This window comes from Anoplopoma fimbria, chromosome 6 (assembly GCF_027596085.1).
Source record: "Anoplopoma fimbria isolate UVic2021 breed Golden Eagle Sablefish chromosome 6, Afim_UVic_2022, whole genome shotgun sequence".
Classification (NCBI taxonomy): Eukaryota; Metazoa; Chordata; class Actinopteri; order Perciformes; family Anoplopomatidae; genus Anoplopoma; species Anoplopoma fimbria.
This window is the reverse complement of record NC_072454.1, coordinates 26,366,492-26,390,254: the sequence shown is the minus strand read 5'-3', so window position 1 is coordinate 26,390,254 and position 23,763 is coordinate 26,366,492. Positions and strand designations below refer to the sequence as shown.

Sequence of the window (23,763 nt, the reverse complement as noted above, 5' to 3'; positions counted from 1 at the left end):
ACTTTTCCCGGCTCCAGGGTATTCTAGAAGACCCGCTCACGAAACCTAGCTCAGTGCTAATTAACGATTGATAGACTCTGAAAATTGCAACAGGTGGAGAAGATATTCACGCAGCCTGTTTAACTAAGGCTGCACAAAAACACCAAAACAAAGCAGCTCATCTTAAGGCAACGATAATTCTGAAAACTTTTGGAGACACAAGGATCGAGCTACAGCTGGACGAACAGAGACGGAGAGAAATGACAATTTTGTATAGCCACGGTGGACAAATTTTGTATTTGCATTGAGGGACAGAGGGAACGTTTTGATCAAATAGATGACGAGACTGTGCAGAACACCGGCGTGCCAACTGGACGGAGATGACGGTAAATGATTTGGGCCTCGAGCAGGTTTCCTTGACGTTTCAGGAAAATTCTTCACAGCCTTCATGTATTTTTTGGGTTCATTACTAACTGACGTGTTGTATCTTTTTCTTCAAATAAGAACAAAACACTAGGAATTATTACCATACATAGCCAGGCTGGGCCATGTTTTCAAAGACATGTCATGTTCAATCATGAGACATGAACCAAAGTATCAATTTACCAATTTTAGAGGTCTCGATCCCGAGCGTTGGAAATAGTCTGCCTACCGATCAATCCTGGGATGATGGGAGAAAAGATAGATTGAAGGAGATGCCAGGCGATACACATTCAGTAGCCTGGTGAATGACGAAAGGAAGAGCAGAAAGGTTCCTCAAAGAATTTCCACAACTCCCAGTCCAAATTTAGTCAAGACCCTAAGTAGGGCAAAGCAGTTTCACTTTGGTGGAACCCTTCAATTATGTGAATCCTCTTCAATAACAGGCTAAAATGTCATGCGACTGTATCAAGTGGTTGGTGTTATTAGCATCTCCAGACTGGAAAACCTTATCAAAAACTCTGTTTATTTCAGATTGTATTTGGCTCATCAAAAACATATGGAAGGGACAGGCCCAGCCCATGACTCACAGTCAGCCCGTAGAATAGACCTTTCACAAGAACCAATACGCTTCCCTTGACCTTATCGTGAGCACAATAAGGTCAGTGGACGAAATCAATTACTGCTGAATCCAGACAGGGGCCACTAAAGATGCTGTTACGTCAATCTCAGAAAGGTGGGGAAAACCACTAATGACATATCTCTCCTGGGAAAGGTCGAATCAAATCCCCTGCTTTATCCTCCGAGCAGGTTTATTACATCTGCTCCTCAGACGGGTCCATTCCATTTGTTCATTTTGTACTCGTAAAAAAGGAAAAGAGACAGTTAAGGGGAGGAAGGGGCTCTATAGACAACTCAAATAGGTAACTGTTTGGTAATAAAAAGAACGAAGTAGGAATTCAGAGTTGTACTGTCATAAGATGTTATGAATGATACTTTAATATCCCCAACCTGAGGACAGGACACAGTTTTAAGAGAGTCTTAGCGTGGATCCCTGGAGCTTGAGGAGTGAACCATCACCATAATGAAATTATGGTGATGGTTCACTCAACTTGATTTGAGCAGAAACATCTAGGAGTAAACCACGATGCAGTAACAGAAGTCGTTTGATTCTTGGAGTAATTTGGGCTGTCATTTTGTTATAGCAAGTGCTGTTCTCATCACAAAGACATGGGGGCAAAATGTCAAAGCGAAAGTGCTTTACAGTGAAACTGCAGGTGATGTTTATTTGCATTTTTGCAAAACAATACAAGTCATCTCTTGCTGGTTTTAACTTTAACTTGACAGAATCCCACACTAATATGATCTATTTCACTGTTAATGGAATGGTTGCAGTCATCACAACCTCAGACTTCACTTGACCTGATCATATAAAGGTCCTCTAACTTTTATAAATGTTTAAGTCATCTCCATAATACTTTTTTTTTACTAAGGAACTGGCCTTAAAAGAATGAAAATGGGCAAGTTGCTACCCATTCATTTCAATGAAAAAGTCTGATGGTAGCTGCCTGTCAGCAGTGGCCCACTTCGACAAGCACCTTTCTGAGTTGATGTCAAAGAAGACTTGGTTCACCTACAACTTTGATCCAAGACAATATGCCTTTCCAGCTGACTTGCCTCACCCTAACTGTCATGTAATACGGGTATTTGCATATTGTCCTCAGAAGATAAATGGCAATGGTAAATGGACTGTACTTGTGTAGCGCTTTTCTAGTCTTCCGACCCCTCAAAGTGCTCTACCATTGCTTTAACTTTTATATACAATGATGGCATCGGGACTAGCTAATCATTCATATCAATTCAAACACCGCTGGTGGAAGCAATTTGGGGTTAAGTGTCTTGCCTAAGGACACATCGACATGTACTAGCAGGGATTGAACTGCCGATCCTCTGATTGAAAGACAACCCAGCTCTACCACTGAGCCTCAGTTGCCCCAAGATCAGTCATAATGATTATTTTACTTAGATAGAGTTTAATAAATTGAATAAATTTGCTTCTGTTGCTCCCAGTGGTCAACACATGTCTCAATGTAACCTCAACTGTGAGGCCTGTGTTACTTCATTAAATGCAATTATAATGTGAGGGAGTACAACTTTGATCTAACCTTACTTGTTACACGATATAAGCACCCACAATCATTTGTAAGGTCTCTGTTATGAGATGAGATCCGCGTTATTCAGTTTCAGTTACAGCAGGGCATGGCTGCTCCAATCACTCCTGCAGTTGTCATCCAACTCCCTAAAGGGTAAGCTAAGACCTTCTTTGAATGCAACAGTGGGGCAAGCAAACATGGAAGCAAGATTCCTGTTGCATTCTGGGCCTGCCATCACATCCTGTTGGCTGGGATCACTCACCCAAGGGACATACTGCAGAGCACCTTGATCCAAAGGCACTTTGGGAGGCCTGGGGGGATTCAAATATAGCGCATGAAGCGGCGCCTGGAGCGGGGCCGCTGAAGCAACAGCTTTACATGCAACAAGCAGCCGGCACAACATGAAACAAACGTTATACTCATAAACACACACACACTAAAAGGGAATTTGCTTGACTGCATTGATGTCATTGCTGTCAAAATATTGCAGACACCTGTTGTTTCTGCTTATGTAACGGCACTGGTTAGACGTGGAACGGAAATGGAGATCTAATATTGAATGCCATGCGAAGTCATGGGCGTTCCCTTCTCCTGCTCCTATTGGAGGCAGTCATCAACTCAACACTCAATATTTTATGCAACCTAGGACACAGTCTAAGGCATTTTGCTATAATGGCAAATAATAAACTGTAAACAAAGAGTATGCTCAACTCTCATTACTAGAATACTTTCATCTCTGCCTCTTCAAGAATAATTAACCTTGAAATCAACCATTGTAACGGCCCCTTTATATTCAGTTTCTTTACCTTTTGTGGTGCAGAGAGTAAACTGGTGTTGATGGCAGGTAGGCTGTCATCTTGAGACAATCTCTGTCCCACATGGTCCAGGAATAACCTGTTGAATTTCAGTTCTGAAAATATCCAGATCGGAACCCACCACAGCCTCCTCATTGACCCCCTGCTCTCTCAGATTCCCTGGCTTCTCCGGTTGCCCTTGTAAACACACAGCAGCAGCCGGTGCAAATTTTTTGGTTGCGAGGCTTCCATTTTGGTGAGCACCAAAGACAGATTCAAGGAAATAATGTGTGTAAGACTACACTCGAGGACAATTGAGAGCAAATAGAAATATCATGTTATGGTCCACAAGAGGGCGTCCCAACTGCCTGATTCAAGGTCATATACAATAGAGTGTTGAACTGAGCATTGAGGCTGATGCAGGCAGTGTGTGAAAACATCTTTTAAAGGTATTTTTAAAGATTTCCTTCCAATTCAACACATATGAGTGCTCCAAAAGATGACTCATGCGCTTGTATGGTTACAGTACAGTATGGTTAAGTTTTGATTATTAACAATCTTTAGTAAGGTTAGGGTGAAGATCACCTGCATCATTAACACCCACACAACGCCGCAGGGGAAGGGAAGATAAGATAAGATAAGATAAGATAATCCTTTATTAGTCCCGCAGCGGGGAAATTTGCAGCACAGGAGAACCAGAACCAGGACTGTGTGGGACAGACCCTACTACAGTAAAACGAGAGGTTTTCTAAAGGGAATCTGTTGCTCGGAAATACTAGCACTTACGGCCACAGGGACCGCAAATATCAACACAAAATTAAAGATCCTTGTTGGAGTTTTAAATACAAGAAGAAAATGTGTATATGTATTTATGTATAAATGCATTTTAATTCAAATATTTGCTTTGACTAAAAAATCATGTCCTAAATAGTTTAAATTATTATTTATAAGCTGCTTAATGCTTATGTTAGGGAGTAACAGATCTAAATTCCTCTATAATATCTATATATTGATGTGAAAAGATTACATTTGAACACATGATAAATATGTTATATTTCACCTTTGCTCAATACCCCTTTCTACTGAATAGAGCTTGGACGCATCATGATGTATCCTGAGTTACCAATAGCTGTTAGCTAAGCTAAGTTATTTAGCCAAGCAGGAATCCACTGCCCAATGGCTGCTAACAGCTAACGTTAACTATCTCTGGTGCATAGACTTGCATACTCGCCAGTACCACCTTCAGTATCTTGGGCTGTATTGAAGGCATTTTCAATACTAGTAATTTGTAACTTCAATACTAGTTACAAAGTTATTAACCAAGTGCAAGTTTTAATGGACAACTCTGACAAGGTGAGAGTTTAAGTGATATGTGGCTTTCTCTGGGACCAATAGGGGACATCTCATCCCTCATAAAGTGGTCTGCAACACTGTTGTACTTTGGATTTAGTGCGATTTTTCATTACAAATCAGACAGCTTGGACCAATAAGTAGCCTAATGAATTGTGCAGGTGGTGTGAGTTTGAGGTCTCTGTCCACATTATGCAATGAAAGAAAACATAATCCCGCTTTACGTCAAAGGTCTCATTTAGACATATGGTGATAGGACGGTGACAGGCCTGTTTGCATTGTCAGCAGAGCATGTCCACTCACCTTCACAGCCATGCATTAAGCATTTGGTTCTGAATTGTTCAAATTTGCAGATATGTCTTGTAAAGGAAAAAATTACTAAACTATGTAAATTCACTTTCATACTTGAAGGGTTTTCAGCTGCAGTTGTGCAAACAGTAGAGGGGATTTACTGAGGGGTGTGTCTATCAGAGGATATAACTAAATGAACTCTTGCACCCCACTCATGGGGAGGAGAAAACGCCTCCAAATTCTTATCTCTTGCACACACACACACACACACACACACACACACACACACACACACACACACACACACACACACACACACACACACACACACACACACACACACACACACATTGTCATGTTTACATGACTTTTGAGGACAATACATTGACTTACATTCATTTCCTGGAAACTTACCCTAACCTAACCTAATCCTAACCTTACCTTAACCTTAAACCAAGTCTTCACCCTAAAATTGAAGGATTTATGTGCATTTTGTCCCCAAGTCCCCACAAAGTGACGGTGTAAACGGTTTTGTGTCCCCACAAGACTGGTAAAACAAGCACACCTACACACACAAAAGCACAAACACCTTTAGTTTCCAAATGTAAGATTCAGATAGACAGTGAGGTTAGTTGACCTGTCTTTGCTTCAGCCACAGGAGATTAATAGAGCCTTTAGCAGCGTCCATATTGGGTTCACAGACCTCCACAAAGAAGAAAAAAACTGTTCATTGAACACCATTTCCTCTGTTCATTTCCAGCCTGTCCAGCCTCAGTAAAAAGAATAATGTCCCAAGCAGCAGACAGGGTTAGGACAAAGGCCCCCATTCTTCATCCTCATCCTCTGCTTATTAATTATATAAAAGACAGCTCAGCCATTCCCACAGAGCACTTATAACTTTGTTGCCTCGTAAAACATGAAGTCATAGTTTAAAAGCTGCCTGTGATTTCTTTGGCTCCATGCTAACTTGATTTCTTGCTATGAAAAAATGTCAAATGTGAATAAAAAGTGAGCATGCTATGAAAATATGGTAATACTGCTGAAAGGCCACTTGTAAACTGAATGTTAACGCTTTGGCTGTTGGACAGAGAGGGGACCGGCACGTCCAGTCAAACTTCCTATATGTCATATACTTTGAAGAGGGAGGTTCATGGCCAGGAAATAACTTTTCATCTATAGCCTCTTTTGGAGATTACACCTCCACAGCCCAGACTTTGTAGCCAAAATGCTTAAGGGTGGGGAACAACACGCCCCTCGCACTGATGAAATCTCCATGTGCAGACTGTAAAAGTCCTGTTTTGCAGGATTTCTGATGCATTAAATCAATTTGAGGCCAGATAACCTGCCCCGTTTTATACAAACAACCTCTAATTTCATCAAACTCTCTGCAGCTGTTTCATGTCATCTCATTCCTGACAATCCATGAATGGGAAAAATGTGTGTTTGTTTTGCTATCAATGCCAAATCATTTGGTAGAGAGACTGGAATATTTTCCAACAGGCATTACACCACAAAAAAACAACAGCACCAAGCCTTGGATTTAATAATTACACAGCAGCTCCTAAAGCAGAGCACTACAAAAATGGCATTATGCCTTTGCCAGAAGGGCTGCTATTAACCTGACTCGACAATTATTCTCTGAAATTGCTCTCAAGAGGAGGAAAACACACGTATTAAAAAACTTCCAGTGCTCCACTGTAGTCTGGACAGAACACAAGCTTCCTAATGCAATTTATGGCCATGAGTGGGACTGAAGTCAGAGGAGCCTGATTTTTCAGGATTTGGTGACAATTTGAGCAAATATGACCAAAAAGTTATTATTATTAATTAAAGATACCAACTGCATCTTTAAGTGGTCATGAAAAGGGCTGAAAAGCTCTGTAGAGCTGAGTTAGCTGCAGAATTGGTGATAATTCTTCTTTGTCGAAAACCTTTCACATTACATAGAGTAATTTGATTCAATGTTAGTTAAGCTTTAAATAAAACCAAGAATTGAATTGCAGCTGCAGCTAAGTCCAAACTCCAATGTACAACAGCCGGATCTGTGTATTAGCTGGTTGAGTGATGACAGACTATATTTCCTCTCAATCATCTGACTGTTTTAGCTTCACGTTCTTATACAATAAACACTTGGAGCTTGGGAAGCTAGTAAAGGACCAGGGTCCGTCAATAGGAAATTAGGATGAACATCAGTGCCCCAGGATACAAGATTACATTTCCTTGACTCGCTAATTCATCTAACCACTAGAAATGCACAGTCAGGGCCTTTTCTGAATAGGCCAGAGCTTTTAATGAGCCTGTTGCCCCAGCTCCTTTTCATTGACTTAATGGTGGGGTTGCATCCAGGCGCACTGAGGGTTTATTCAAGTGCTGCTTTTGAACACGGGGATCTGTTGTCTGGCCTCGGGGCAGGAATTAGCGGAACACAAAAGATCTGTAAAAGGAAGAGAAATGTTTGACTTTCCAAATAGAGAGAGGTCTGAGGTTTAGGAAACTGGCAGAGGTCAGCTCGTTTCCAAAGAAGCAGAGAGGGAAAATACGAGATGCCGATGGATAATTGTAAGCAACAAATAAGTAAAAAGAGGAAGACGTTAAGACGTGCCGAAGAGAGTCAGAGACAGTCTCTCTTTAAATAGTGTGTGATTATGTGGGAGAAAACCTGGGAAAATTCACAGAGTGGAAAAAAAGGAAGATCAGAACAGAGGCACCGGAACAAGGCTTCTTCTCAACGCCTTTGGCGAGGATGCGCTTGCCTCCCACACTGTAACCAGAGAGGGCCCCTTCCCTGTTGAATAACGTTCAAAAATCCCCGGGCCCTTTCATGAAAACCAATATGTCGTCAAGCTCGCACTTCCTTCGTTCGGTGTCACAAGCGTAAAGGTAGAGAGAGACAGAGGAGTGTGTGGAAAACAGAGATGGCAGATTCTATTAATCTGTTTTGAGTTTTAAATGATTGATTCAAAAGCTGTGGGTGTGGTGGGTGTATGTCTGAGGTGAGGGAGGAAGTGGAAAGCTCTCTGGGTGAAGAGGCTTTAACAGGCAGAAGCTGTGCCAAAAGGAAGATCTACTCAAGAGACACTGATCTCAGGCAATTCAAATGTAAACAGATAATAGGATAATTATGCAAAATAGTCTGTTCTCATTTTCTATCGTCTACTAAAGATTAATATGTTTGGAGGATTTGTAATGCGTCTTTTTCTAAATGGATAACGGGTTAGGGTTATGTTGTTGTATTTGATGTTTCAAATACTCCTTTGACACGACAGAAAAAGACAAATTAAAGCTTTAATAAACATACATTTTGTCATATTTGCTTAAACTGTCACAGTGTCCTGACAGTATTGGATGGGACAGATAATCAGGTTCCTCAGCCTCCTTTTAGTCCAAATGACATTCATATTTGGTCAGTGCAGCCTGGTCTGACAGTCTGATCAGAGTTTAAGAGCTTCTCCATCAGTGAACGACACTGAGTGTCCTCTGCTCTGATTGGTTGTTCGTCGTCAGGTGTTGTGGAATCTAAATGCATTAGAGCACTTTCAGATCATCTGTCTCATGTACTATTGGATACAGTGACAGTTTTAGCAAATAGGACAAAAAGTTATTATTATTGGGAGCAAAGGAGAAGTTGAACATTTTGGGAAATGAAATAGAGCTAGAGGAGAAGCTCTTTAAGAATGGAGCAGACAATGTTAGTTTTACATTTCTCTTTGTGTACAGGTCAAACAAACGAGATACATTGTGTAACTCAGTGAGCTTTAGTGAACTTTGTATGTAACACTTGGCCTGCCATTCTGACAGGCATATAAATCTCACCGGAGTCGTCATCCAAACGACACAACGGTTAGTATCTCGCATACCACATACTTGCACCTAAAGCCAACTATTTAGTAGGCCACAAGTATAGTATATAAATGTATTTGGGGATTGCTGGAATCCCAGTGGTCCTTGTGTGAATAAACAAGGACCACTCCTCAACATGATTGAGGAGTTTATTCACAAATCCTTGCAGGGTTCCTGATGTAGTTGTTTCCCCACACTTTGTATTAAGTATGACGGATCCTCACAGTCATCTTGCCCCTACTGACTCATATCTTATTCACAAATGTTGGATTACGTGAAATGACAAAGGTCCATCAATTTTCCTTACATTACCAAACTGATGGTCTAATTTGCTCATTTATCCTAAGGAAAGAAATCCTCCACTTAGACCATCTTCAGGACATGATAACATTATTCTCAATCTCCTATTGAAGGCAGTTTCTAATTTTAGGTCGAGCTCACGGCAGGTCTGATGTGAGCGGTATCCAGGCGCCACTCTCTTCCTCTCTGCCTGGTATTAACAGGAGGCTGTAGCTGTGATGGGAGGGAAACCCCACCTCTGCCTGACCCTCAGCACATTACTTAGCCAGACAAATGGCAACTCAGCAAAGGTTAAAAAAACAAATTCACTGAGGCGAACACATAGAGTGTTTTATGTATGGGTTAAGACAACAGCATGCACACTGTTGCACTTCCTCCGACTTTTGACGCGCAATGTGCATGTTTATTCTTCATTAAGATGTTTTCTGAGACTTTATCTAAATCATTTCATTGTTTTCACAACCTGATAAATGAAATGATAAATGGGGTAATGAAACAAACAAGAGGAAGTAAAGCCAGGAAATCACATCAACAAGTAGCAATGAGATATCTTATTTCCTTGTTAGGCAAACCCTTTTTAATTACGCATTATACAACTTGGATCTTATTTTTGTAGTTTGGCAATTGTTCCAATTATGAACATGACGATTTATAAAGGAAAACTTTGGGCCACAGCTTTACTGTGTATTTACTGTGATGGGTTTTTTTGTGTTTCATTTGCAGCAAGTGGGCCAAAGCCTTATTGCTTTTCTTTGGTTGTGATTTAACCTTTGGTTTGCCCACCCCGAGTTGTGAACCCCGAGTTGTGAACCCCGAGTTGTGAACCAGCATCTTATCAGTGACATTGAGGGCCTAGGTGCATCATTTGTGAGCTTCTCTTGCTCTGGGTTGCATGCAAGAACTGTAGTTTGTATATTAACGCCAACCAACCTGGTCCAGTACCCCAAAACCTGGACAAATAAAGTTATTCACTGATTATTTGATTCTTTAGGGTTCTGTCTTGGGGCGATGCTCACAAAACTGTAAAATAATCATTATCATTATTATTAAATACATATTGTGATAATTATCATCATTGATCAATATATAAAAACCTAGCACAATTACATTTTTAGTTATATCGTCCAGCCTTATTGTCATGTAATTCCATGAGTCCTTGATATAAAAATAGAGCAGTTTCTGGTTTATTGGCCATACATAATAGATTTTGATGCACCTCCAAAAAATTTAGAATCACAAGCTGCAACATTTTTACACTTGCGATTGGATTCTTTAGTGTTATTCATCGCCGTTCCACTGACATGCATCGTCATTTTCTGAGAAACGTAATCAGAAGATGAAATGTTCTGTGTACATTTGTCCTCAGGCTCCACTATGTGTGCTCTGTTCTGTCATCTCACTGTGGCGAGTGAGTCAAATGCTTTTAGTCCCGCTTTGTCACATCGCTAATGCCAAATATCTCCCTGATATCTCTCTGTTGACCAGCGAGGCTGGAACCTCTGTACCCTGTGTGACTTCATAAGGTAGTCCTCTGCCATGTTTAAGAATGAGGTGCTGTGAGGATTTAAAGAGGTGATTCATTCTTAAATAGAGTTTCCAGGCAGGAGAAATGGTAGCCGACACACTACGCTATGCGAGCTATTAAAACAGAAGCTCAGACTGAGGGAGAGGGAGAGAGATTGCTGAAATAAATGGAGGTAGAGTCAATGCTTTAACCATGTGTGTAGGAGTTTCACGCTCCACACTACTCTTCGTGTTAAAGCGGAGAGACTCACTCTAATAGCTCTGGCCTGTTAGGCTAATAACAAAAGCAGAACCCCCAACATAAATATCACACATGCTATGTACTAGAGGGGACCAAGTGGGTCTGGCTCTAATCACAGAGGGTTGAACAAAACTGTAAAGGAGGAAGTGAAAGAAAAATAAGGAATCTGTCCAAGGGAAAAATCCCAAATTATTTGAGCATTTCTAGATGGTATGATGAATGGAAAAGATTAGATTTGGGGCTGAATATATAAACTAAGAGGAAACGGGAGGCCCGGGCACCTCACCAAGCCTTCCCTGTGCGTTTAATAACACTTGGCCACCAATACACACCCGAGGCCTTGAAGTGTTTCTGTGGCTCCACAAGGCTGAAAGATGAGCTCAAGATTAAAGCAACCCCCCTCCTGTAGTCTGATGGTGGGATGACAGCAAAGCTTGGATTACAGTTTCTCTGAACACCCGCCCCTCATCACACTCTACCTGCTATTTGATTCCTTCTAACACCTTACACTGAGCAGCGCTCTGGGTTACTGAAGGCTGATGTGGATGCCAATATGTCTGGAGTAAAGCCAGAATATAGTTTGCATTCTTTGTTTTTCATAAATCTGTATTCCCCTCAGGTTGAAAAAGCATTTAGACTGTGAGATATTTAAAAGCACTCAAATGCAACACTTCAACCTGGTATATTTAATAAAAGTGCTGATAACCTATATAACTTATAATTAAGTTGATAGGTATCACAAAGCCTGTAATACAGCTACATGGAATCACAACTACTATTAAAATAACCTCCTCTAAAAAAGCCTATTCTTATATATAAATAATATATATATTCCAATATATATAAATTGTATACCATATATTATGTTATTTAAAAAAAAACAAAAAAACATTACCAAGACTGTCTGCCTCGCATGACGAGGGTCACTCAACTTCAATTTATGGAAAAATGAATAGAACGTTAGGCCAGATGAACAAGGGATAATTCAACAACAATCAATAATATCTGCCAGAAAAGTGTTAAGGTGTGCTGGTCCCCCTTAAAGGCCAGACCTCATACAGCAAACCTGGGTCCAAGTTGTCGCTAACTTCAGGGGAACAAGACACCGGAGCTTGGCTTCTCTTCACACAGACTTTGGATCATCATTTTCTGGAAGTTTATCATTCAGGACTTGAAATATAAAATCGAATAAATCTTGATGTTTGTTTTTGAAACGTAGAACACTTTCATTGAGAAACTAAGGTGTCACCTTTATATAGCGTCTGAGCTGAAGAAATATTAAACTGCAGCTGAAATTACAAATGTTTCTTGCATAAGATAGTGCGCCATGTATCTAGACGTCTATCGACCCCTTAACTAAGATCTAAATATCTGTCCTATTATCATGGCAAAATAAGTAAAGCATTTTGTTCCTAGTATTTTACAGGGTAGTAAAACTTTGGTTCTCTTACATACTTGGATAAGACACTTTGATATCCTACTAGCTTGGTTGAACCCTTTACTTTGAGTTAGTCAAGAAACTCCAGCCCTCCATAGCTGAGAAACAGTCTCCATCATCATATTCAAGTGTGCTGTTTGTCATTAGCTGGTCCACTTGAATGTCATGTGGCTAGGCTCAGAATGGAAGCTGTCATCAGAGACATTAGTCAAAACAAATGAATCAAAGACACATGGAGACATGATGGGTGTAAACAATCACTTTAAAATAGCACACAGAAACCCACATTTAACTTCAGGTGAAAAGTGAAACCCATATAGACACAGGATATAATGTCAGTGCAAGGATGAATGAACCAAGTATGTTTGGGGGGGATGCATCATTTTTTATTGAACCAGTTGGAAAGGTTTGTGCAGCCAGGAGGTCGGCATGGCTTGAGTCTCTTTTTAAATATGATGCATTAGACTTAAACATTAACAACTTAAACATAACATTTTGAATGCCCCAGACCTGAATCCAGGAATGCTGAAACCAACTTAATCTAGTCCAAGTCATGACCAAGTCCAACGGCAGTGGAGACCAATTTACAACCGAGTGAGGTGCAAACCGAGTCCTGTTAGAGCAGCTTTTCAGAATTGTCTCTGTCTAGAATTTTCAGAAAGCAAACTTCATGGAAAGTCCTGGTGCTGAAACAAGCACATTTGTTGATTCAATTGTCAATAAGTGTCAATTCATCTTCTAATAGCTGAAACACATGCTGAACATGCTGGCTCCAGGGAAGGCTCTCCTATTGAAGGATTTGCTGCTTCTCCTCTGTTTTGTATCATTTTACCTTGAATATCTTTTGGGCTTTGGACTGTTGTCACATTGTGCTAGCACTTACTGTACATGTGTATGTGTGGAGCACAGATTAGGGAGAAAGGCAAAATCTAATGAAGAAAACCTCAACTGAAATGACATTCAGACACACCGATCATTAATTAGGCCTGCATTATATGTCATCACCAATATGTGCTCAAGGACTGCACAATGGACGTGTTGTTATTTAGCATGACGCAGGCTTCTAGTAAATGAGGATCCGACCCACACAGGGAGGCATTGTAATTCCTGCGGTAAAACTTCAGGTCAATGCTCAGTGGATCGTCTCGCTCTCCTTCCCAAACAGCCTATCAAAATAAACAGTAACGTCTGATGAGGGATGGCATGTCCACTGCAAAGACAAACAAAATGAAAAGCTCAATCACACCAAGGGATCGTGTTTCGGATGGAGCAGACCATGATGAGAAAAACAGGCCCGACCGCAAAGACGGCAGTTTACCTCCAGCTTGGCAGAGTTATGACTGACAGGACATTCACGCATTCCTTCACCTCACCACCAGCGACCCCTTCTGCACGTCCTTGTTTCCTACCTTTCCACCGGCCAGAAAAGGACAAATCTGATAACAAATAAGGGTGGAAAAGAAAAAATATGATTTTTCTTCTTTTCCACACTATACGAACGCTCAGCTTGTAAAGCTGAGTATGTGTCACCCCATGCTGTGTAGTTTGGCATTTCACTGCCTTATAACACCACACAGTGTGCACACACTGTTTTGGCTATACAGTATGGAGTTTGTGTGTTGGTCAGGTGGGCATTTAGACCAGACAGGGTTACTAGAGGAAAAGTCATAGGGGGGAACTAAAAACTAGCCTCACTTTGCCAGACCTATCTGCACTGCGCTACAGAAAACTCTGGATACACTCAGTGTTCTGGTATAGAGGGGAAACACACAGGTCTCAGACAAAGCCTTTGAAATATAGATAGCGAAGATAGCAAAAGGGGAAGACAAGGGCAGACTACCTACTGTCCACGACGAAATCACTAGAAACCATCCTCTGGGGACCATGAATGTCCACAGCTATTTAATGGTAAACTGTTAATTGTTATTGATCTGGAACACAATGTTCGATCAACATACAGACCAAATGAAAAATGCCCACATCCCAGAGTTTAAATGTCCCCTAAAGGATAAAGACAGCAGCAAGATAAAGCTGGATTTACAAATTGCAAGAGGAAAAGTCAGCAGATCATCCAAGCTTACAAAGACCATAATGAAACTTGCATGTTTATCTATCCAGTAGATGTTGAAGCATATCATTCAGAACATAAAATGTCAACCTGCTTGTGGCACTTAAGGAAAAGTCACTTAAGTCATAAGGATCCTCTTTACACCATGCGTTACAATGCATTTATATTGCTCAGATTACAATTGGATAGGGCATGAGCACATGACAGGACAACAACGAGTACCGGCCCATCTATATGTATACTCTTTGGCGTATCGTTTCTTTAACTTGCTCAACAGCACTGCTCACAAGCTGCCTGTACTCTTCTCTGCCCTCTCTTTATCAGGTTACCTGGATGATTCATAATGACTAATGACTCCATCACGGGACAGCCCCAGCATTTTTGCACTGCGCCTCATTAGTCGTATAAACATAAAACCAATGTGGAGGGCGGAAATTTATTTGTGAACAAATGAACAATGAATCTGCTCTTTTGATTTACATAATATGATTTTACAGGGCCTACAAGACCATAACAAAACAATATTTTATTATTCATACTGTGTAAATAATAATTGTCTATAACTAAATATACTATTAACATTAATTTGAAAAATAACAACTATAGCGAGTTATGTCTTTAAACTCTCTGCCATTATTAATAGTATTAACAATGATACAAAATGATCTAAAATTCTGTAGTTTTCAGTCAAAACCTTCTTGATGATCATTTGAACCCCAATTAACAAAAATTCAACAAAATTAAAAAGGCTTATTTGCCAGTGCTGTGATGTGACTTTAAATGAGGGAAACGAGAGGTGGGATCACACAGAGGTCACCAGCTGATTCATGATGGTGATGTCGCAATAACATGGTAAAAATCTTAAACTCCTTTTTTACCAGAAAGCCCCAGATTTTCTCTCTGGAAGCTCTCTAACTCTAAATGATTTGTTTCCATTGTGTTTTCCTAGCAATCCTTCTTTCATCTCTGGCTCTTTTCCTCTGTTCACCTTGGAAGTATGTGAGTATAGAAAGCCCCATTCTGTTTTCCTTCCCTCGTCAGTCTGTCCTTCTGTCTCTGACACATAAACATCAGCTCTCTGTTTCCAGATGTCTTCTGCCCATCTTCACACACTAAACTACAGAACAAAGTTAAAGCTGCAGATGGGAATCAAGTTTAGGGTGTTCATTTTAAAATGTATCATGTTATTAGTATGTGACTCCTCATTCTCTCAATATGAGCTGGAAAGACTGTAACTATGACTACAATGTATAATATCTTGATTAAACACTATTATATAATTGCAGTACTGAACTAAGATAGACAATGCTAATAATTGGTATTGCTTAGATTTTGAGGTCTCCATGAAATGTTGCATTATATATTTGGACGCAGATTTTTAAGTGGTCCAATTAGTACCTGAGCATTAAAACTGCTCTCTGAACCACCGTCCATCAGTCTGAGCACGAGAGGCCTCTGTGGGGAAGGCTGCTGTGTTTCTGTGGCTCCTGTAGCCAGCGGATATCAGAGACTGGAGTTGGAGTTGAGAGAGGACGAATATGACCGGATTGATACCAAAATCCTTTCCCATTGCCTACACATTCTGTAATAAATGAAGAATCTGTTAATAGAGATTACTTTCTGTGAATTCAAGACTTATGTAAATGTTTCTAATGAACAATCTCTCATATTTAAGGACTGTGTATCTGAACAAGCGATTGAGACCTGGAGGTGGTCCCTTGTCATGCACCTCCAGGGACCTCCAATTCAATCCAATTCAACAATCCCCAAATTTCTGCTGACTCCTTGGGGGGATGATAAAAAAAATAACTCTGGGGTTTCCTGACAGAGGAAGCTCGGAGACAAGAGCACTGGGCCTCTTCTCAGTGCTGATTATGTTGGTCCAGATCAACCATCTGCTATTCGATTGTTACCTGAGGAACAAAAAGTGGAGGCCGCTGTTTGTCTCAGATCAGCAGAGTAGAACCTCTGAGCAAACACGCCTCTAGTCGCCCTGAGAGGCCACTGACACAGCACCGCAGGCAGGGGAGCTCTGGTGTCCATTTTGGTTCGGTAGAGCGAGACTGAGCCACCGACGCAACACATTGGTTGTCTGAACCCCTTGTAGTTTCGACAGGCCTCATAATCTGGGATATCCATGTCCTCACATGTGATGTGGAGCGGGTCAACCGTGACGGCAAATACCGAGGACACTGCGAATGAGAAGCTGTCATTCAGAGAACTTTAAGGTGCAGCGGAGGATAAAGGTGTGTGGCTCAGTACTTCTTCACATCACAGGGTTACTGATTTGAACTCCAAATGGGATATTATAACTTCGAGTGCTCCAGAGCAAGGCCCTTGGCCCTATGTGCGTGTCCAGTGATGCAATGGAAACAAAAAAGGAGCCTAAAATATAATGTTCATCATAAGGGACAAAGCTTTAAAGCCTCATGAACTCGTGGACTAAGCCCTTGCTGAATGGATGGACAACCATTATTTCTGGACAGATGCAAAACCAGAAAAAAAAACAATTTTACAATTTGACATAGTCAGTCTATATGGGCCTGTTCTTGACCAGGTATGATCCCCTCCAAATAACACAAGGGGAAACAAAAAAGTAGCCTGTCTTTTATCTATCTATCTATCTATCTATCTATCTATCTATCTATCTATCTATCTATCTATCTATCTATCTATCTATCTATCTATCTATCTATCTATCTATCTATCTATCTATCTATCTATCTATCTATCTATCTATCTATCTATCTATCTATCTAGTGTGGAATGTGTTATTCAGGATGTGAGGACATGTTGGACTGGGAACCAGGATCATCCATAGACTACCCTCCTGAGCTTAGGCTTGGAGACAGCATCCTAGTGAACGATCAACTGAGGACACATAGAAGTCCATGCCTATGATCTCACCAGTTAACTGCTAAGGTGTGTCTATCCGTGTAGGTTTGTTTGGAACTGTTTCTCAGTGTGGAGCGTCCCTTCTGTTGTACAGGGCTGGTTATGAATCCAACTCCAACTCCTGATCTGTGATTTGGACACTGAAGTTTGTCACCATCTGTTTATCCAATAGCAGCAAAGCGTATGTGTTGTTATCATTATTTTCTCTCAAGTGTCTGTCCATTCAGTGACCCAACCGTTGGTTGTAGCCTAGAAGCTTTATCATACCAAGTCTGAATTCATGAGCAATATAATGGCAACAAACCAAGCAGGTGTTTCAAATGCTCCTTGTGGAGTCTTGTTGTTCCTGATTAATTCACTAAAATAATTGTTTGACCGATGGGCAACAGCTTTAAGCTAGGACAGGACAATGTAACCTTTGTAATCCTTTGCCTGGTATTCTTGTCCATTTTCAGGTTATGGTCCAGCAGTTTGTACTCCAGGTCAATGTCACAGATACCCAAAGTGATAAACCTGTTGCTACACACAGGTGGTTGTGTTTCTCCGGTCTCCACAGTCCATGTCAATCCAGCAGCACGGACACTCTGTGAACCTTAGCCAAACATTTACCACAGGCAGCAACCCAGCAACCGTTAAAGACAAAGGCCCCAGAAGCTGTGGACACCTGCCGTGATAGTTCCCTAGAATGTCACAATGCATCAGTGTGCGAGGCACATGACGGGTGTGAGGCCACATCATTCACATGGTCTCTGCAAGGCATAAGGTGTGAAGAGCAAAGATTTTTTTTTTTAAATACACCACACTGTCGGTTTACACACACACACACACACACACACACACACACACACACACACACACACACACACACACACACACACACACACACACACACACACACACACACACACACACTGTGGAGCACCATGGGAGAGGGAGCTTCAGTGATGTTCTCGCGCCCACCTCTCTGGATTGGTCATCACCTCCCTGCTGAGCTGATGTTGACTCAAGGTAAACAATGAGAAGAACACTCACACTGAACCCCCCACCCCAACCATGTTTTTTTCTCTCTCTCTCTCTCTTTCCCTCTCACACACACACACACACACACACACACACACACACACACACACACACACACACACACACACACACACACACACACACACACACACACACACACACAGAGGGGGATTAAACCTTGAGCACTATGAAGGGAGCACTGATCACCAACACCACCCTCACTTATACTAGCTATTTTAAAGCCTGTAGTATACTCAATGCTGGGAGGTACACTCCTGAAATAATGACATCAGGTGTTGGTGGCTGTGATGTGAGGCCTAAGATCTGTTATTTACAGTACAGCCTTTATAGTACATAAAAAAAGAAACTTCAACTTTATTACAATGGTCATATACATTAATGTACAAACGTGAAACGTGACTCTGAACTTTAACCGTCCTCAGGAGTTAAGAGTTGATGTGCCCAGGGACCAACCTGGCTTCAGTGTCTCACTCAAAGATACTTTGACCTTCAACCTTGTGGTTTAGGAATGAACAGGTTGACCTAGCTGAGCTACAGTCTGCCCATATGAGGTGGCAGAGTTCTCGTCATATCATACTGGCTGACACATTGCTCCCTCAGCTGCTAAAGGCAAAGTGGAGTGATGTGGTTCTACTGGATAGCTGGCCTTGTGAAAGTGCTACAAAACAACTTTCTCGTGGTAAACAAGCAGAACACACATTTGGCAGATGACTCACTTGGTCCGTCACCTCCAGCTCCCCCCGTATCGTAAATAACCCTGTTTATGTTAGAAACATCAAATGGACGGTTAACAGCTAGATGAGTAAACCAACTGTCCTCCCCCCCTCTCCTCTTGTCACTCCTTCTCTTCCACCCCCCGATACTATCACACAGCGCTCTCTCATTAACAGCTGGGGAAGTCGTACAGACGCATGGTATCGTCATCATCTGCCTTCACGCACAAACACACATACATGCAGCCCAGGGGGGTGAGCCAGCAACAGGTTTGACCTCTGACCTGTAGATGAGAGGTCTGCTAACTACAGGACCCCATAGATAAGATCACTTCACCTCCAATTAGCACCAGCGCAGTCACCATATCCACAGACAACTACATTGTCATCAACAGGAAGTAAATCAGTAAATGAATTATGTAGTAATTGTTCTCCACCAAATAATTTTCTCAAAAAGACAACACAATGTTTTTTCTTAAGATTCCAAGCTGCCTCCATTTCCCACAAACCAATGCATTTTCAGAGAATAGTGTCCATTAACTTTAGCATGGACTAAATACAGTATCATTTAGTGATTGGAAGTCATTTTGTCACTTTTCCAATGTGAACCCACTACAATATCAAAACCTAGAAAAAAACTTTTAAAGAGCATAAATGACAAATGCATGACAGCAAATGCATTTAGACAATAGAGCAAAACAATTAAGCAGAAATATTAAGAATGAATCCAATCTGATTTAAGTGGTCTTTAATGAGAAATCATGGTGATTTCATGTCATAGTGGGTATACTGTCTGCTAGTTTTTGAGATGAGGGAAAATATTATTTTCTATTTTAATTTATTCATTTTTCAATTTGTTCAAGAATGTTGTTGAATGCTAGTGTTAATCTTCTGTGGCAATTCTTGAGATGGTACTTTAAAAGACTACACATATTTGACTGATACTTTTTCCCCATAGGTTTCTTAACTGTTTGTAATGCATTAGAACTCACTGACTGTTTTTGTTTCCTTGTGAAAAGCTCAGGGATTCTCAGAGTCTGACGGACACATGCTTTAGCAGGCTAGGCCTGGGTGCAAGATATTTTTATGAAAGTGCTCGGTTATTATTAACATCAGCATGTCACAGATAGTTTTACATGGCTTCCCCTCTGCGGCCCTCTTAAAAGCTGACCCCAGTCTGACAGGCGTTTTGTCCTTCTTTTGAAGTGGGTTTGATGGAGAGACTCTGGAAAGGCCTCAGTCAGTTGACAGCCCTGTAGTCTGACAGACATGCTGCCCAGCTAATGCTGAACTATTCTTAGATGGGGGGGCTTTTGCAGCAACTGCGACTGATAAGTGTGTGTTGAAGTTTGGGAGACGATAGTGTCAGCTCTGGAGAAAAGCTTTACCTGACTGCAGCCTCAGTGTTCCCAGACTTTGCCAGGTAGAAGCACCAACGTTTTTTTGCTTTTCAGGTGGGCTGCTTTAGTGTTTGAGAGCAGGAAAAGAGAGAGAGTGAGATGGATGAACAGGTGTGTGGTGGACCACACCAGAGGTGGCTTTTCCATGGAGTTTGAGTGATGGATTGATAAGATTACTCGCTGTGTAAGAGCCCAGCTGAACTCTCCGTCTGGATCAAATCTCTGCAGTTGCCGGAGTGTCACATGCAACCTGAGTGCTTCAATATCATTCACTTCTCACTTGCAATGCAATGATCCAGTCTTCCTCTGTTCCACTGCTCCGGGTTTTTAGCCACTCACTGACTAATGCAAGACTGAGTGTCTCTGGTAAAGCCATAGAGCTCCTGTTGCATTCTTCAACTGGCCTCAGAGACCTGACGTGCTAACGTCTTTACAAGACAACAAGAAGCTGCTACGTGGAGCACGGCACATTCTTTGGCTGCTGAGAGGAATCTTACGCGCTTTGGTTCCACATCCAAATTCACACAACAACAAAGATTCCTTTTGAAAGGAGAGCTGTCGATGGTTTATGTGGAGTGGATCGCATAGAATAATGAATGGGAAGAAGTGTAGACAAAGAGAGAGGCTCTGAGTCTTTCTTGGTGTTTGCGTATTTTTTCATTAGAAAATGATGCCATGTGACCTAAGAGCAGAAGTGAAACTGATGGCCCCATACCTTCAGGAGGAAGAGCACTCTCGCCATTAATCATCACTGTTTGTTTTTACAGCATCATAAAGTCCCAATGTGCGAGGCGCCCGAATGCTTTTCCTTCCTCTGTCGCGTCCAGGAGAAACTGTCCAGCTCAATCAGCAGAGATAAGACGGATCAAGAAAATGACATCTCGTGCAATAGGACAGTGCAATGTCCTGTTGTCTCCAACGAGGAAAATTGTGAAATTGCATTTAATTTATTTATAATGCTTGTGTCAAAAAATATCTCAAGCAAGAAAAAATAAAAAGTGGTGGTCAATTAATGAGGGAGCAGTTAGGGGGTTGAGGGTGGTAAATGGACTATGACACTACATATTAATTCACCCATCCACACCCATTCAGGGGCTACCATGCAAGGTGCCACCTGCCCATCAGGACTAACTAGCAATTCATACCCATTCATACATGGATGTCACAGCCTACGGGAGCCATTTGGTGTTAAGTATGTTGCCAAAGAACAAATCAGAATTGGACTAGTGTAGCCGGGGATAGAACTGTCGATTCTCTTGTGGGGCGACCCGCTCTCGTGGCGTGGTGGATTTACCTTACATGGTAAATTCAGCACCGATGGTGAAAGTTAAAGTGTATCTCTACCTAAAAGCTTCTTGCTTATTTAATTTAATATGTTGAGTTACGTTCTTGAGGGAGTTGTGTATGAAAAACTTCTCTTAACTTTGTCTGAGTATTTTTTATCTCGAGCTGACTTTAGCGTCTTAAAGACCCTAAAGTACAATTCGGATGGCATGCCTGCCATTCACTCTGAGAGCAAAAGCACTGTATAAAGTGGCCCCACAAGCCCTGTGGCTTCTGGCTTCATATGAAAAGTCCATTGAGCGTGAGGGGAAATGGAATAAGCTTAGCCTCAAGGCTGATCGGACAAACCAGAGCCGCATGTCTGACAGAAAAGGTAAACCATCCACGCTGAAGCATCTGGAAAAGTCTTTGATAGCATGAAGGCAGCATAAAAGCAGAGGTTTTATTCACATCAACTGATCTGTGCATTGATTTGGCCTTTGAAACATTAGAAGCAGGACTTCTCTATGATATCCAAACAGCACTGGCTAAACCTCTTGGCACTCTTCATTAAAGCTGTGCCTTTGGTACTTTTTACTGAACCACTGTGAGCATGGAAGTCTATTCTTGATATTGGGATCAATTATAAAATAACCGTAATCCAAGGTCCATTTCTTAGCATTTTCTCCTAGCTTTTAACTGCATCTCAGGTCATGACGCAACCTCTGTCTGGAATGTCAAGCCAAGAATCCCCGATGTAGGAAATACGTTCACCTTGGACAATTACACATAGGGCTGCTTTCACAAGCTATTTACACAATGAGATTTTTCATGTCATGACTAAGATGGAAAGCCAATATTAGAAGAGCCAGAACAGTGTAGCTGTGCTTACATTATTTAAAATGTATCAATCCACAATGACTCCATGAGACGCCCATCTGACGGAGACCCTCCCCAGTGTGTTCAACACGCGGTTAGTGAAGCGTAATCTGCATAGACAGCTGTTTATCTGCACAAATATTCCACTGTTTATGTGTTTTGAACTTATTAACAGTATTTACAGTGACTGATCAAGGCTCCATGTCTCTCTGTGAGCTCACCTGTTTCACTAAAGACTACCGTTCAGTTTGGTAAATTTCAGTCGGTCCTGGTGAAGGCGGGTTAGTGAGGCGCAGTCCACTCAAGTATTGGAGGACACAACAGAATGCATAAATGCCTCATATTAAAAAAGGGAACTGCATAACTCATTCAGAGTGTGTTAGAGATAGAGAGATAGAAACAAGGAGAGTCCATGGAAACCAAAAAACCTTAACGCTCCATTCAGAAGGATGCAGCTCTTTAGAAGCTGAACATTCGAGCCCCGTTTGGCACAGCTCCTTTTCCTGTATTCCAGGTTTCATCTTTCCACATTCCTCAATCCTTTTTCAAAGCTAAATATGTGGACTTGTTCTCCAGCAACCAACTTTAAATGCAGAAAGAAAGTATCAGCAGAAATCACATAACCGAGAGAAGTCAGTCCTAAATTTCCAAAAATCAAACCATGGAAACAAAGTCAGCCTTTATTTAACACTCAAGCCTGGGGTAAAATTAATTTCAGTCATTTGATGATGAAATGTGTCCGAAGCAGAAACATCTGGTGAAAAACTGCTGTACTGTCCAACATGGAGGGCACACATCCATCAACGTCAGCACCGCACATTCACAGCATCACAACCCATTAATAACATAAACAAAACTATTAGATGAAAATACTTTACTCAAAGTAACTTTAAATTAAAGTGTATTCTGGTTCACAGCAGTTTGACAAAATAATCTTAACCCATCAAGTCTCACTAGCGTTGTCCACATCCAAGTCTTCATCAGTGAATGTTCGATGACGCAAAGTACCTGAAAGCTCCAGAGAAGGCTAGTAAGTGAACCTTTAGTTGACATACATTTACTCAGCTTTCCCTCCAGTAAAGTCATGCCACTATCCATTGGGCTTGGAGGATGACTAATTAACATGAATATCACAATCGATATACAGTGCCTGCTCACTTCAGGCGTGGGTTTT

General features: G+C 41.4%; 1 protein-coding gene across 1 annotated transcript in view; it reads right to left on the bottom strand.

Moving 5' to 3' along the window:
* The window catches only part of col13a1 (collagen, type XIII, alpha 1), a 109,417-nt gene that overhangs the window by 62,798 nt on the left and 22,856 nt on the right, over positions 1-23,763 (bottom strand).